The sequence below is a fragment of the Dermacentor silvarum genome, chromosome 9 (genome assembly GCF_013339745.2).
Source record: "Dermacentor silvarum isolate Dsil-2018 chromosome 9, BIME_Dsil_1.4, whole genome shotgun sequence".
NCBI lineage: Eukaryota > Metazoa > Arthropoda > Arachnida > Ixodida > Ixodidae > Dermacentor > Dermacentor silvarum.
In genome coordinates this window covers 161,002,853-161,018,806 of record NC_051162.1, presented here as the reverse complement: position 1 = coordinate 161,018,806, position 15,954 = coordinate 161,002,853, and positions in this window count along the sequence as shown.

Below are 15,954 nucleotides of genomic sequence, written 5' to 3'. Positions count from 1 at the left end.
TTATACCGGCGCATTTTCAGCCGTATTTGTTTGAGCACATGGAAAAACACACAAGCGCATCTTCTACACATGCAGTCTAGGTGTACCCCACTACCCGTCGATCGCGGGCACAGTTGAGGAAGAACTCGCCTCTCCTAAGTCGATGTATCTGTCACACAAATTTCTCGGACTATACCTGCGACACCGTAATCGACATGGGCACGACATCATCGGTCATTGTTCTACAACTTTATCATCGCAGCAGCTTCCCGACTTTTAATTTCTCATGAGCTCATTATTTCTTCAGACTGGGCTTCCACCCAGCTTCCAAGTTGATCTTGTAGGTTATGACCACACTTGTGTGTAACCGTTCATGCTACAAATTGTAAAAAAAAATGTGACCATCTCGACTGAGAGTTGAGGCGGCTTGACTTGACATCGGGATCGAAGAATGCACGAAATCCATGCATGTAATATTATCCGCCTAAACGACGATGAGTTAATGGCACCGCTTTGACAACAGATTGAACAAACCAGCTTGTCAGATATGTGGCAAGTCTACACCAGCGCAGTTCGTGCTTTTCGGGAGTGCCCACAAACACTCTCTTCATCACTCATTTTTACTTGTTGAAAAATCCCACCCTCTCTGTCCTATATAGCAAAACGCTTTTTATTGTCATAGCAATTATTTGGACACTCCAAGCGAGTTCTCGCCTTCGTCGCTGTCGTCGCCGTCAGCGTGGTCGTGAGGTTCCGTATATATTTATGTATATGTATGCTATATGCAAATGATTGAGGACCTTCATCGAGAAAGTGCAAGAATTGGGTTGAAGATGAATATGCAGAAGACAAAGATAATGTTCAATAGCCTGGCAAGGGAACAAGAATTCAGGATCGCCCGTCAGCCTCTAGAATCTGTAAAGGAATATGTTTATCTAGGTCAATTACTCACAGGGGACCCTGATCATGAGAAAGAAATTTACAGAAGAATAAAATTGGGTTGGAGTGCATACGGCAGGCATTGCCAAATCCTGACTGGGAGCTTACCACTGTCGTTGAAAAGAAAAGTGTACAATCATTGCATTCTACCGGTGCTAACATACGGGGCAGAAACTTGGAGGTTAACAAAGAAGCTCGAGAACAAGTTAAGGACCGCACAAAGAGCAATGGAACGAAAAATCTTAGGAGTAACGTTAAGAGACAGGAAGAGAGCGGTGTGGATCACAGAACAAACGGGGGTAGACGATATTCTAGTTGACATTAAGCGGAAGAAATGGAGCTGGGCAGGCCATGTAATACGTAGGATGGATAACCGGTGGACCATTAGGGTTACAGAATGGATACCAAGAGAAGGGAAGCGCAGTCGAGGACGGCAGAAAGTCAGGTGGGATGATGAGGTTAGGAAATTCGCAGGCGCAAGTTGGAATACGCTAGCGCAAGACAGGGGTAATTGGAGATCGCAGGGAGAGGCCTTCGTCCTGCAGTGGACATAAATACAGGCTGATGATGATGATGATGATGCTATATGCTATGCCATGCTGTAAGACATGCTTCATATGCGAATATGCCGCACCATTCTATCACTAAAGTTGCTGATAGCAGGTATTACGTTCTTGATAAAATATTCCTCTGTATTTTGATAATGGCAGCCCACAAACAAATGTGATAAAACGAAACACCGACAGTGCATGCCTATTATCTTAAATCTTATCATACATAAATATTAAAAATCCTGCAAGTTTGCACCCGCATATAAAAAAAATCACCGCATATCAAGGATGTGAATGATGATGAGTGGGCGAAGAACCGGGGGATCATTCGGTTAACAGTGAATCCCCCGACGCCGGCTAGCGGACCCAGAGGCGGGGAGAGCGCGGGAAGCGGCAGCAAAACGCCGGAAGCGTTCTCTACCTGAGGTTGGTGGCGCCGATGCTCGGTTCAAGCGCGAGCTTCGCGAGCCCTCAGCTCCGGGTCCGCTTGGCGGCGTTGCCATACTGCTGCAGCTTTGCGAGCCCTCAGCTCCGGGTCCGCTTACCGACGTTGCCGTTTTGCTGCAGCTTCCCGCGCCCTAGACTCCGGGTCCGCTTGTTGTCTGCGTCGCCATGCTGCAGCAGCTTTGCGAGCCCTCGAATCCGCTTGCAGTTGAGCCGCCACTCTCGCCTTTTCATCCATAGAGGGGACCGCCGTTATCAGAAGCGACCGTTATCATCCATGGCTGAAGAGAGAAAGAGAGCGCGCGTCGGGAACGAACGCCCTGGTGCACCGCAGCGGGCCTAGCGCACTCCATGCAAACCAGAGCTACGGACGATGAGGGAGGGACACGGCTCGGCCCTAAGGTGCTTCGTTCCCTAAAATAGGTGCCCAGAATTTCTTTTTTTTTGCGAGAAACAGAAAAGTAGGCCTCTTAAAGGCTGAATGTTCCAAAATCACAAGTACAGTACTCTGAAAATAAAAAGAAAGAGCAGACAACACCAGCATAATACCAAACTCTAAATACATTAACAGAAACCCCAAGCACAATAATAATAATAATAATAATAATAATAATAATAATAATAGTATTGATGGTTATGATGATGATGATCCGAGTTTACGGCGGGTAACCACTAAGGAAGATAGACCGAGAATCTGGCGGCACGACATAGCTTAACAGCAAATCTTATCTACCAGGAGAAACAAAAAATCTAAAACAAAAGGAACGGTCGAAACAACAAGAATAGTGTAACAGTGAGTAGTCCCACTACCTGAAATAAAACTATGAAATATGTACCAGTGAAGGAGATAATAAGGACCCCATATATAAAAATTTCGGGAATGAATTCCAGTGACATTACCAGTGCTCGAAGCTACAAAAAATTTGCATGGTACAAAAGAAGTGTCATCGCCGGAATTGTTGTTTTCGTTATCATCCCCATTGTTATCGTTTTTTTTTGTTAAATAGGAGCTCTATAACCAAAGCATTGTTGAGCTAGATATTACGTGAGCATTACTTGAGCTACTCTAACCAATATTCACGAGATTTGATTGGCTCAGCGGCTTTCGTCCCCTTCCTGCTGCGAATCCATCCGAGCATGACGAACTTCTCCCTCAGCAAAAGACTGTTTTATGCTTTAGCCTGCACCTAACGACATCCCGTTTACACGCTGCAGATTACACGCAATCCAGGTTATACTCCAGAGAGAGAGAGAGAGAGAGGAAATGCTAAACCAAAGGCAGAGAGGGCAACCAGGACTGAGCCCATTTGGCTATCCTACACTGAGGGAAGGGAAAAGGCGAGGGAAATGCTAAAAGACGATTATAGCGCTGCATGACCTTTCGTGAATATCGTAAGAAGTCAACGCGTCCAGTGCACCACATATCTCAATTTCACCCGCAGGTGGCGGACAGCGCCTTTGGTACCCGCCCGCCTATACCCAAAGTGCCTATTGTTGCCAAACTATCGTCAACGTCCAGCGCAATATCGAGCCTTTGCATAGCCATCCATCTCCGATGCTGCGAAAGATACTATCGCGGTTTCTTGGATATGTGACCGCGCTTTGTTTTCCCTTCCACGCATGCGCTATCATCAAACCCGTCAGACTGCGAGAAACCTATACGACGAGGAGCGCACATACGAGGTCACTCCAGTCTGGTCTCGGAAAGCATTCGCAGGCCCGAACGCGAGAAGAACGAAAACCGGGACGCCCGTCGTTGTTTCTGTTTTCAATCTCTTTTCCCCATTTCACCTTGAAAACATCCGCGACGTCAGAATACAATAGGCACTCATTGTCAGGCGCACCGCAATTCAGCCCAGTCAGACGCTGGCGCTGCAACAATGAACCACGCCCGCGACTTGTCACTCGCTGAACCATATGCCTACTTTTCAGTGCGTGATCGTGACGGTATGCCAGGGTACACGATTATTTTCTTTCTCGGCCTGTCTTTCTCGTTATCATTCCTCCGAGTTCTCGCTCAAACCAGTCGGCGAGCTTTGGTGTACAAAAAACAAGAAAAAAAAACGAGGTAATGACTTAGCCTGTGTATGAGATAGAACCTATGCCCCATTAATTTTTATAGCACCTTTCCATGTCCTCTGCGAACGATGTCAAAAAGTTTCGCTGATTCAGAATAACACATCTGTTCATCCATTATCCACAAATAACACATATAGTTTAATGTGAAAGCATCGCAAGAATATCTATCATTACGGCTTGTGTAGAGTTCATGAGAAAAACATGCAGTTTATTTATTTATTTTCTGCAAAAAAATTGCAATGTCACATATGCACTTTTTTTTCACAGAAAACAAATTGAAATATAGCACAAAGTCTAAGCAGTGTAAGCAAAGTTTAAACGACACAGAGCTTCATGACAGATCAGTGGCTATGCATTAAGAATACAGGAAGGATTTTCCTTATGTCGTCTTTCTCTCTCTGTCATTTTTCCGCCATCTTCAAATTGCGGTCGTGTTTTATCTAGGAGCGCAAATCTTTCCTGAAATTTGTGCTGACTCCGGAGTAATGCCAAAGTATTTCGCTCGAGAAAAGGCCCTGGAACAAGATGTCAGGGTAATTAAACAAAAATGAGGAATATTTCTTGCCTATCATCTAACTGTATCAAGAATAATTTATGAGGCAATAAGGGTGCATGTAAATCGAGCTACCATAAGGTCAGAAAGCTAAAATTGTCATGCTAGTTTAGTAATAGGTGACGTTTTGTGATGGCAGTTTGCTCTTATTGTTATGAAACATCACTTATGACTCATTAAAAAATTATTCTTGTTTAAAAAAAAGGAACTGGTGGCGAGTTCTCTGGCCAATGAGATTTCTGCAGCAAAACTGGAAAACAACTTTCTGCAGTATCAGGCACACTTTGCCCTTTAAGTACGAGTGTTGCCTACAGGCGGCAAACCTGAAAATGTTTTTCTTGCACAGTTTGGCACTGAGAATAGAGTTTCTTGCTAAATTCCTTCAACCAACAGTGAACAACAGGTGGGAAGCTTCATTTGCTGGATTGTTGTTGCGGTAGTTGCCTGAAAACATGGCTTGTGCCTACGAGTTTGATTGGCCACACTCGTGACCAATCACATCCGTGCAGAAAACGTCGCGGACGTCGAGATGCAAGATCCCTGGCTGCAGTGATATCACGCAGTTAGTGTAACGCAAGTGCAATGTGTATGACAATTTGTATTCACATAAAATTACAACACATATCAAGGAACATTGCGTATTCTGTACTGTTTGTGCCATGGTGGGACCCGAGAGGGTCGAAATGATTCCGGAGTACCCCAACACGGCGTACCCCAATAATCGTAACGTGTTCATAGAACGTAAATGTTAAACTCTTTTGTATTCTGTGCTGAAGCTCTCTTTTAATTGTCATAATCTGTTCGTGAATATTTTTAACTCTGTGCAATTCCTCATCTGTTAACACGCTCATCACAGTCTACATCGCGGCCGCTTCTGTGCTTGTGACTTTGTTTATGAACTCATTGTGGTGCGACTTGCCTTTGCCTTTTAAAATTTATATGCTCGTGGGTGTATAGGGCTGTGTGCTGTGCACTGCTGGCCCTATGACGGTGTTTCTTTTCACATTTTTACTACATATATTTTAATATTGTTGATTCTGCTCTCTTAAAAAGAATAGGCGTCACCATTACAGGGTGACTTCCATCTATTTCTTTTATTTTCGTATCCCCAAATTTAATGTATTGCCCATTCTGCAGGATTGGCCAAAATTGGGCACGCTCCCAGTGGCCCATACCGAATAGCTAAGTCAAGGTAAGAGTAAATCAAAGAAGCAGTGAAATGTAATTCCCTATTCTACTAACGGATCAGTGTGCTTTAGAGAGGCGTGTGAACCGACATTACTTGTTCATATTTTATGATGGATTCGTAGTGTGACATCACCATTCTAGAGGATTGGCCAAGAACGGGCCCACACGCCCTGGCACATACTGAGTTGCTAAAGCAAAGAATCTGGTAACTATATTTCGGCACTCCATTAGCAGATTGGTGTGCTTTAGCGATGCGCGTGAGCTGACATGAAATGTTTAGGCTTTATTTAGGATTTTTTTATTTAGGCAGAACAGAGGTGCGCATATTTCGTCAGCATACAAAGGTTATACGAACCACTTCGGGGCTAATTTCACATAACCTTTACATATACGTATCCTCAAATACATCCGCCGAGATAGCGACTCACCCAACAGCGGACCGGCAACCACGCCAATCCCGGGAATGTAGTCAACGAAAGCTTCGTTTAAACAAAACAAAACAAAACCTTACCAAAAGGTCTTTATGCGTAATTACATGCAAGTGCGACGTGGATGCAGCCTGTAGTCACTTCCTAAAAACGGTGTAGTATTGAATGCACGTTTTGGAGCCCGAATTTTGGAACCCGCGAGGTCGTCATTCTGAAATAGTGGTCTATTCCGAACCTGTCCGGTCATAAAAATGAGTAAGCCCAATGAGGGGGGCCTCTTTCTATGTTCCAAAACACTGATTCATTGGTTTCCTTTAATGAAACAGATGACACTATCGCGTCAGTGTAGGAGTTGGGCAAACAGAGAATAATCGTGAATGTCCAAAAGTTACTAAATATTAAGCATGAAATGCTTTTAGCTACCATTGTCGGCGACCTTCGAGTGACCTTGAGCCAAAAGCCAGAGCCGTTATACGGCCGGGTACTCAAACGAGAACATCCAGGTAAGTTGCGAGAACAAAACGAGATTATCCGACCAGCCAGTCAAAAGTTTAGAAAATGTGGTCTGTGGCTCCCAATTTATGTGCAGAATCGCATTACATACGCCAGTTACTGCCGAAAGAAGTTACAAAAACTATTGCTTCTGGTTTCTTCCTAATGCTTGTTCACAATATCAGTCAAGCTGTAACTTCCAGTACACTGAAGTGTTATTTGTCATTTCCAATTGTGAAGTTCAAAAGGCAGATACAAGGCACCATACATTTGATTGTCATCTTTTGGCGCTGAGACAGGGTTGCCTGTCTTATTTTCAACGACAGAGGTCCGTGAGTTGGCCGCACATTCGCAACCGACCACTTCAATGCGAGAAAAAGAAAAAGTAGCGACAGACGCTGAGCGTGCGGCGGAGGTCGGTTAAGTTTAGTCGGTGCCAAATCTGCTAAACCATAACAAAAAATTAAAAGGAGCACAGACCACCCGCTCGATCATGAGTCAAAGCCTGAAAAAAGCTTGATCTCAATTCGGGATGTCGCACTAAATTCACTTTAGCGTGCACGAGCCGAGAATGTTTACTTTCTTTTTCTGCTGTTTTACTCCCGAGTAACAGTTTGCGCCAAACCAAAAAAGGCTCTATATAAACAACACTCGTGGAAGCGACACATAAAGCGTGTTCCAGTCAAGTATGACCGGGGCCCTATGCGTGCTTCTTCTCAGTGAGTGCAAACATTCCACGCTTCCGCGGAAGTTACGAAACTAGGACAGAAATCCGCGCTGCGTAATTGCATAGGAAGAGCGTGCTTAGGCAGCGGCGGTTCACCGAATGGGCGGAGCATATAAATAAACAAATATATAAGAAAACTGAACTTCTGACTACTTTCACATCTACCATGAAACAACCCATTTATTCATGAAGTGGGACAATGCTCCTAAAGTCTCCTAGAAGAAAAAGAACAACTACTTTATTAAAAGGTCCGGCGAGTTGTTCGGGAATTTGGGCGAATTGGGGCTTGTGGCGTCGACCACAAGCCCTTGAGCTGTGCCGTCTTCCTCGGCCCGCTATATAGCCCAAAGGTATTTTGTTTAACACAGGGACTCTAAATTTGTAGAAAAAAAATTGATCATGTAGCAATATTTAAATCATATCTGGAAAACAGTTGTACTTACAAAAAGTAATTGATCACGAATATTGATATCTTATACGTGATTAGTTCTATAGCAAACTGAGCCAAAATATCTGTTAGGAGTAGATGTGCTGGTTATTACTTGGTTTACAACAAGGCTAAGTGCTGGGCCGTTTGCTACATGTGCCGTTTATTGATGAATGCTGCCTAGAGGTAACATGCCAGGAACTTTTTTTTCTGGCGTAGTGTCGGTATCGAATACGAAGTTTCTAGCCAAAAGTCTTCGATCAAAACTGCATTAACGACAGGTACCAAGCATCATTTGACGGTTAAGAGCAGGAACACAGGACCAGATATATGTAGTTCGGCACGTGACTGTTTCGTCTTAAAGCACACTCACAAGAGCGTGCTTTAAGACGACCTATGCAAGATCTCCGGCTGGAGACCTATGCAAGATCTCCGGCTGTGGGGTATCACGTATGGTACGTAAAGCAAGTAAAATGTACACCTATGGTTCACATATGACGAGAGCTGTCGGCAGAAATTCCAAACGAAGCCAATAGTAGCTTGGGGTGAAGCCCACTTGCAGCTTTCAGCCAGGGGTTTTCCCTCTAACGCCACAAATGTTTCCGCAAAATGTTCTTCTTTTTGTTGAATAAACTTATTCTCGATGTGTTTCGCACTTTTAGATAGAAAATATTCGTTTTGTTTTGCATTCACATCTGGCGTCATGAAAGACCTAACAAAGACACACACCTGCGAAAGAAACGCACACGCAAGAAACAATGAATACACAAGAGGATTGCTGGGCAAACAATTGAACTTTATCGTTGACACAAACCGGCAAGGTCTCACCAAGCGCATGCGCCAGCACAAAGAAACAGTATTACCACCCCTAGTTAAACATATTGTCACTTATACATACTATCACATTCCAGAATCTAGATACGAACACTCTTTTTCAGTTAACGAGAGTGATGGTACACCGATCGTATATGTCATTGTACTTCCTAGTCTAAAATTATCTTAATCTTAATGTTAACCTAAAAACTATATCTGCCAGGTCGCCTTTTTCCACTGCCAAGAATTATTACAGCACTTAATAGTGGGACGCAACCACATCGACTGCAATGATTGGTTGAATGACCCTCATCTCCAGAGGACACCTTGTGTATGTGATCCCTGAGCCTCTGGTTTATATACTGCTCTGTTTGACGAATATAGACATTTCCGCAAAAGGCAGGCATTTTGTATACCGCTTGTGAGGCACAGTTAACCAATTTGTTCCGACGATTAGTAGAGTACCGGTAACTGCTTTCGCAATCTGCCGAAATGCGCGAATACAAAGCAGACAACTTTGACGGCAGGAGAAACATGACGTTTACGCCTGGCCGTTCCGCCACTTTCTTTAAACAATGTGACACTTTATGCAAGTATAGGGAACCACCTACACCTTGTTGCACTCCTGCTCATTTTCTTTTTTGGCGAAGTGTGCCCTTGATTTGCTTCAGAAGAGTCCCAGACAATGTTTTAGTCGTGCCTGCGGATATCCAGCTTCCGACAGGCGTTCCAGTTACAATTTAAAGTTTGCCATCAGAGTGTGCGCGCAGCTCTTACTGAATGCATTTTGCAAACATGACTGGCAATTGAGTTTTTCATTAGTTAGGAAAGGTTTGACTCAGCACCGCTTTCTTCGATCTCGGTGAATACGTACGTCTAACATACATATCCTTGGCAAGTAAAAACTAGCAGCACGGTAAAAAAGCCGGGTACAGTTATTACTAGGTTATTCAAAGGTAAAACGTAGTTCACTCGAACAAGCTCACTCGTTCGAGACATATTTAATTGTCTCGAACGTTATTCACTGAGGCTAAAACAGGGCCATTGGATAAAACCTTTAGAATGATAAAAAAAATCAACAACGCATTGAAATAGTTGAAGCACAAGCTTATTGTTGTATTTTCCTTGTAGATCGTTCTCAAAGCTTCTTGAAAGATGTTACAGAACACTGGTGCTAAACATGAACTGATACCGACCCCTTTTACCTTTACACAAAGTATTTCATGGAATTCAATGAGTGTCGAATATAAATACTTTCATAGCAATCCCCCCCCCCCCCCCAAAAAAAAAAAAAGCTCCGGCACTTACGCCACATACATCCTGGAAGGACACTTCACCGGATTCCTCAATAAGGTCTCTGACTGCTGCGACAAGTTCATTTCGAGGAACCGAGTAGTACAAGTCCTCTATGTGAATCGTGAATAGTGAAAGAGTCATCCGGAACAAGAGCGTCGAGCTTGCTTTGCAGGTACTTTCCAACGGTTTTCTGCCAATTCCCCCCTTAGGTTACTCGTTCGAAGTGGGCAGCGCGATTTGCGGGTACCCGCGCACAAAACTACGCTCGCATAAAAGGCTGCCTCTAGTTTGCCTAATTTGACAACTTATGCTGAAGAAATTCGTACTTTTACTCGAGCACCTACACACCTGGTGCCAATCAAGTATTGGGGAGGAGGGCTCGACCCTCTGTGCAGCTGTGTAACAGCTGTGCCACCTTAAAAGGTATAAAGACGCAACAGCACAGCTGTAAACGACACACTGAAAAAAATTAGGCAGAACCTTTCTCACGATGACGGTCAATAGTTATAATGCGTTGAGCATTGAATTAATACAGGGACACCGCGCATTGCCACCGTTGAAACGAGTAACGTATGAGCTCTGTACAGCCGTGGGAGTCCTATTTCGCGCTTCCCTAAGACCATTTGGCCCCATCTAGCGGCGTCACCACGAAGCGTGGTCGATGCCTCCGAAATGGATGGCGCGCCGGTGCGTTTGAGCGCTCAGAAACGCGTCATGCAGCAACCGGGATCCTCTCTCTCTCACGCTTCTTTCCGAACTCATGCTGCCATCTAGTGGTGCTGCCGAGAATTGCGCGCGTAGCCTCTGAGAGGAGAAGCGTGGCGCACCGGTGAGTGCTAACGCTCAGAATTGTTCACTCGCTTGAGGCACACCTGCAGGGGCACATACTCAGAGACCCAAGTTGGCGAGAATTTCATAGAAGAGCCGCACGTACCCAGTGCATTTGTGGCGCAGCCTGCTAAAAAAGCATCGGGTTGCTGTCCTCGAGGAACCCTTGTAACGAGGGTTCGAATTCCCTCAGCATCGGATAAATTTAACGGCTCTTTTATTGCGATAGCAATTTTATCGACACTCCAAAGCGGATTTCTGCCGTCGGCGTCGCCGTCGCCGTCACGGTGAGGTTCCGTATGACGTCAACGGCGATGAAATCGTCGCCGCGCTCCGGACGCAGTATGTGCGAGTGAAAGGCCGCGAGGGACGCGCGCTTTCACAGGGAGCGAACGCACGTCGAAGAGCAAACGCGCGTTCTGCGCAATGCTCTCTTAAGGGCTGCAGAATTAAGCGTCTTTTTCCTCCTTTCCATATATAGAGAGCAAACGTGACTGTTTCCGTCGCGCGAAAGGCTGTGGGGTGACGGGAGGGAGAGAGAGAGGGGAGGCGACGTTTAGCTGCGGCACGAAATGCGTATTTATATAAAAACGCCATGCCCGTTCAGTGCGAACGCGGGCAAAACGCCGACGGCGTCGACAACAGTTGTGCGCGTTGCTGGTGCTGCTGCATGTCCAAGTTTATACAGCTGATAAAACTACTATCCTTACTTCGTATAGCTCTCTACTAATTTTATATCGCAAGTGATGCTTCGCCTTTCGGGTGAAACTGCGACAACTTTTTTGACAGTGTAGAGCGGCACGTTCCCAGTGGCACACACTTAGTTACCCAAGTTGACGTCAAAGACGTTCTATGAAGAGCGGCACACGTCTGCTGGCTCATACCCAGTGTCCCAAGTTCGCATAAAAGAGGTTGATTGAAGACCAGCACAGACCGAGTGTGAACAAGCCAGCGTCAAAGAGTTTCAGTTAACAGTGGTTTCTACCCAGTCCCGCATCCACAGCGACCCAGGTAGGCGATAATATAGTTAGAGGACATACATACATACGTACATACATACATACATACATACATACATACATACATACATACATACATACATACACACATACATACATACATACGTACGTACATACATACATACATACATACATACATACATACATACATACATACATACATACGTACGTACGTACGTACATACATACATACATACGTACATACATACATACGTACGTACGTACGTACATACATACATACATACATACATATCAACCATAAAGTGCGTGAAGGACCCTAAGAATGCGAACACATAAAATAATTCCTGCAGCAAACGCCTGGGGCGAAGGAGGGCAGCTGTCGGCTCTATCCGACACTGCACTTCGAGGCGCATTAATTGCAGCACATCGCATGACGTGTTGATCGACGGAGCAACGTAGTCTGTCACCAGTCCAGCCCATGTAGGAAAGAAACAAAACAGGAGAGGCCCTGACGTCACGTTTTTGAAGCCGGAAGTGCAGCCATGTTGGTGTGCCATCTCCCTCTGCGCCTCCAATCAAGGGTTCTGAAGCTCGCCGGAGCAGATGGACGCGAACTTTGAACTTGCACTGTTACGAGCCACCGGAAATGTGTGGTGCCGACGCGCATCAAAACAAAGCCTACGAACTTCTGTAGCAGTTTTAGTGAAGCAGACGCGCTCCTGTGTTTTTCCGCGGCACGTTGAAGAAGACGACGAAGACCCGCGCCGTGATTGTTCATTGTGTTTATTGCTGGGAGACACTCACACTAACAGACAAAAAACACAACTTTCAAGCTTGCACGCCACAATCCAAAGTCAGCTTTTCTCGCGAACAAAAGGTGCTGTGAGAAAGACACCGGCGGAAAAATCTTATCTCACTTTTCAGAGGCCGATAGCAGCAGCGAAAGCTTCAGGAACGCGGTTGCTTTGGCAACGGGTACATTTGGGGTACCCGTCCCAGTGCTCCTTTGCGAAAAACAGCACGTGACTTCCGCCACACTCTCTCCGATACGTCCGCGCTGGCCGGGGCCTCTCCTGGGTTTCCTTCCTCCATGGTCCAGCCGATTGTCCAGCTTTGATGACGATGATTACGGTGATGATCCGCATATATAATGCGTAGCCACTAAGGGGGATAGGCCAAGAATCGGATGGCAGAAGGTACCTTAAAAGGAATTCTTATACTTGGAGGAGAAAGAAAAAAATCTAAAAGGAAAAAAAAAACAAGACTAGTATGCGGGTGAGCGGTGAAAAGTAACTGTAATCAATTTATGAAGTAGGTAATAATGAGGGAAGAATAAATTACACTGTAATACAGAATATAGAAAAACAATTTCAGGGAAAATAAAAGTGGGCTGAGAGAAACAGCTACTCTGTTTTGTTTTTTTTTGCATTTGAAACATAAATCGAAGCAACAAAACCATCCCTTGCAGGCTAGCATTTTATTCAAAATGGGATGCTCTGTGGGCCCTACGCTAAGGTGCTAATAAATACGCCATTTCGTTTAGACACGTATAAACCGTGGTGGGCTGGTGCCCTAGTAAATAGATTTTTCGTAAGCTTGTAGGGACATTTCGGAATAACATTTCGGAGAGTTGTATTCGTAGGCGTGGAAAGCGAAGAATACATCGAAAGAAAGTCTGTGACTATAACAGCTGTGAATTCCATCATCATAGTCGTCATTGTAGTAGTAGTAGTAGTAGTAGTAGTAGTAGTAGTAGTAGTAGTAGTAGTAGTAGTAGTAGTAGTAGTAGTAGTAGCAGTAGCAGTAGTAGCAGTAGTAGTAGTAGTAGTAGTAGTAGTAGTAGTAGTAGTGGTAGTAGTAGTAGTAGCAATAGCAGTAGTAAGTTGCACCCACTCACTGGAGTGAAGAGGCTCCAAGAATCGGCTGCTCACACAAGCAGAGAGGGCAAATGAAAACAGCAACAATTAACCTATGAGCGAGGAAAGTCCACGGAAAGAAAACTTAAAAGAAATTGAAGAAGAAACCAAAGAGCTCGGCAAGGGACCTATGTCACCTTCCTCGAGCATTGCGTGTGTCACGAGGCACTATACTTAATCTCCAGCTTCAACAGCTAGTCTATATAACCAGGCTAAGGGATCCGACCAACATATCAATCTCGGCATGCCTGTGATGTTGTAGACCACTTAATCTGCTCTTGCAGCGTACGAGTATTCACACTCCAAAGGACCACTCTGACGTCTGCACTGATTGTTCTTGAGTTATCACGCCTGTTGCTACGACTGATATTCTTCATTTCATTTTATTACATTAATATACCTCGTGGAGAGGGGGGGGGGAATGTGTAACTTGATTGGTTACACCAATAAATACAGTGTTTATACATTTTATTGTAATAGAAGCACATCAATGCGCAATCAGTAAAAGTGGAACAATTAAGGACATTTAAATGTAGACATAGTGGCACAGTAAACTCGTATCTTCAAGTAGCAGAGAAACGCAGTCAATAAATGCCAATAAAATGAAAATATACTTACATGCCATAAGCGCAGACCCTGAAGTGTAAAAATGTGTAATGTGGGCATTTATCAATAACTCTGGGCGACTGATGGCGGTCACATGATGGCGAAAGCTGTTAGAGTCCGTGGCTGCTCGGAAGAAAAATGAAGCGGCTTAAGTCTATCGCCCATCCCCGTGCGGCTTAAGCACGGGGATGGGCGATAGAATATAATAGAATATAGAATTGATTTATTTTGCGCCACAAGGATGAGGAAGTCGAGGGTGATAGCTACAGTGACCTTCACTGGTCCACAGCCACGTGATCGAATCCATCCATTCTTTGGCCAATCCCCCATAGTAGGTATGAGCTACATGTAGGATGAACACCAACAATAACCATATCATACACATTTGCAACAGTGCAGGTGCGCATAATTACGCTGGTCGCAATACTGAACAGCCACATGTAAAAAAAAAAGGTACAAAGGTGGAGAAGAAAAGTATAAGCTTAGGGTGAAACATAGATCACGTAGATGTAGCCTAATCATACGAAACATAACCAGTATTTATCGCTCGAACAGAAAAGATATAATGAATGCAAGAATATTATAGAAAACTGTTCGGCAGTGCATCATTGCAACACATGTAAACAATACAGAAGACAAAGGTGTCGCACATGGCTCGATGTTATCTTGTTGCTGACGATTTATTAGTTTTGGCAGTTGACTTGAAATAAGCTGCCTGCTTACGCACAATACGTGCGTTGTGTGAACAAGCCATAAGGAACCGTAGTACTACAATTAGTGTCCTAGTTAAGGAAGCCAGCGTTGTATAGTGTTTTGTGCTGGACATATTAGACCATGGTTCTTTACTGTACTGAAAATTGCACAGATCCCAATTTTTTTATGCAGGTTGCTTTTGTAGTTCCTACCCCAAACGATATGACAATATTTCGAATGCGAGAAAAATATCGAATCAATTATAATTTCTTTGATCTTAAGATGAAGTAAAGTACTATAGCGATTTAATTAGCGAACTCATGCTAACTCTGGGAGGACAGATCCCACAGCATGATTTCTCTAAATATGGCACCGAAGGAGTTGAATGTATCCTCAGTTCCAATTTCATCACAGGCGATCTTAGGCGTTTTTGTCATGTGTACAAATACCCCTTTGGATGGAAGATGACTGCTTTACTTCTGTTTGCAGTTATTCAAAGCCCGTTTCAGCTGCGTCTACCTGTAAAACTTCGCTTGAGTTATCTTCGCATTGTCTATGCGAAGAAAGATGTCTTCAACCTCTGAAGGAAATGCGTTGAGATAGGCGGGAATGTGCTGTGATATAAGGTGCGCGGTGCAGCGCAGAATGAAAAATGAAAGCTTGTGAATTAGTACATACTTTTAGCTTTGCGTGATACATGATAGTTTAAGATGATACGTGATACACAGGGCTCTCTGCGCATGCGCCGCCTCTCCGTGGAATTGTATTAGACACCTTCCAGGTGAAAATGCAATCACTTTCATGGCTCGGTGCCATCTGTCTGGGTTTAGCAGCGTCAAAACAAACAGCTGATCTCGATAATAGCGACAAAGCTTTTGGTGATCGTGAGATGGCGCTTTGCTGTTTATTCTTTGTTGTTCTTGAAGGGGAGCAACCGATAATACAATCTGGTGGGTCGTTATAGCGCAAGGCCACTTTCATGAGCGGCATGTCCAGAATTTAATGGGAAAGAAAC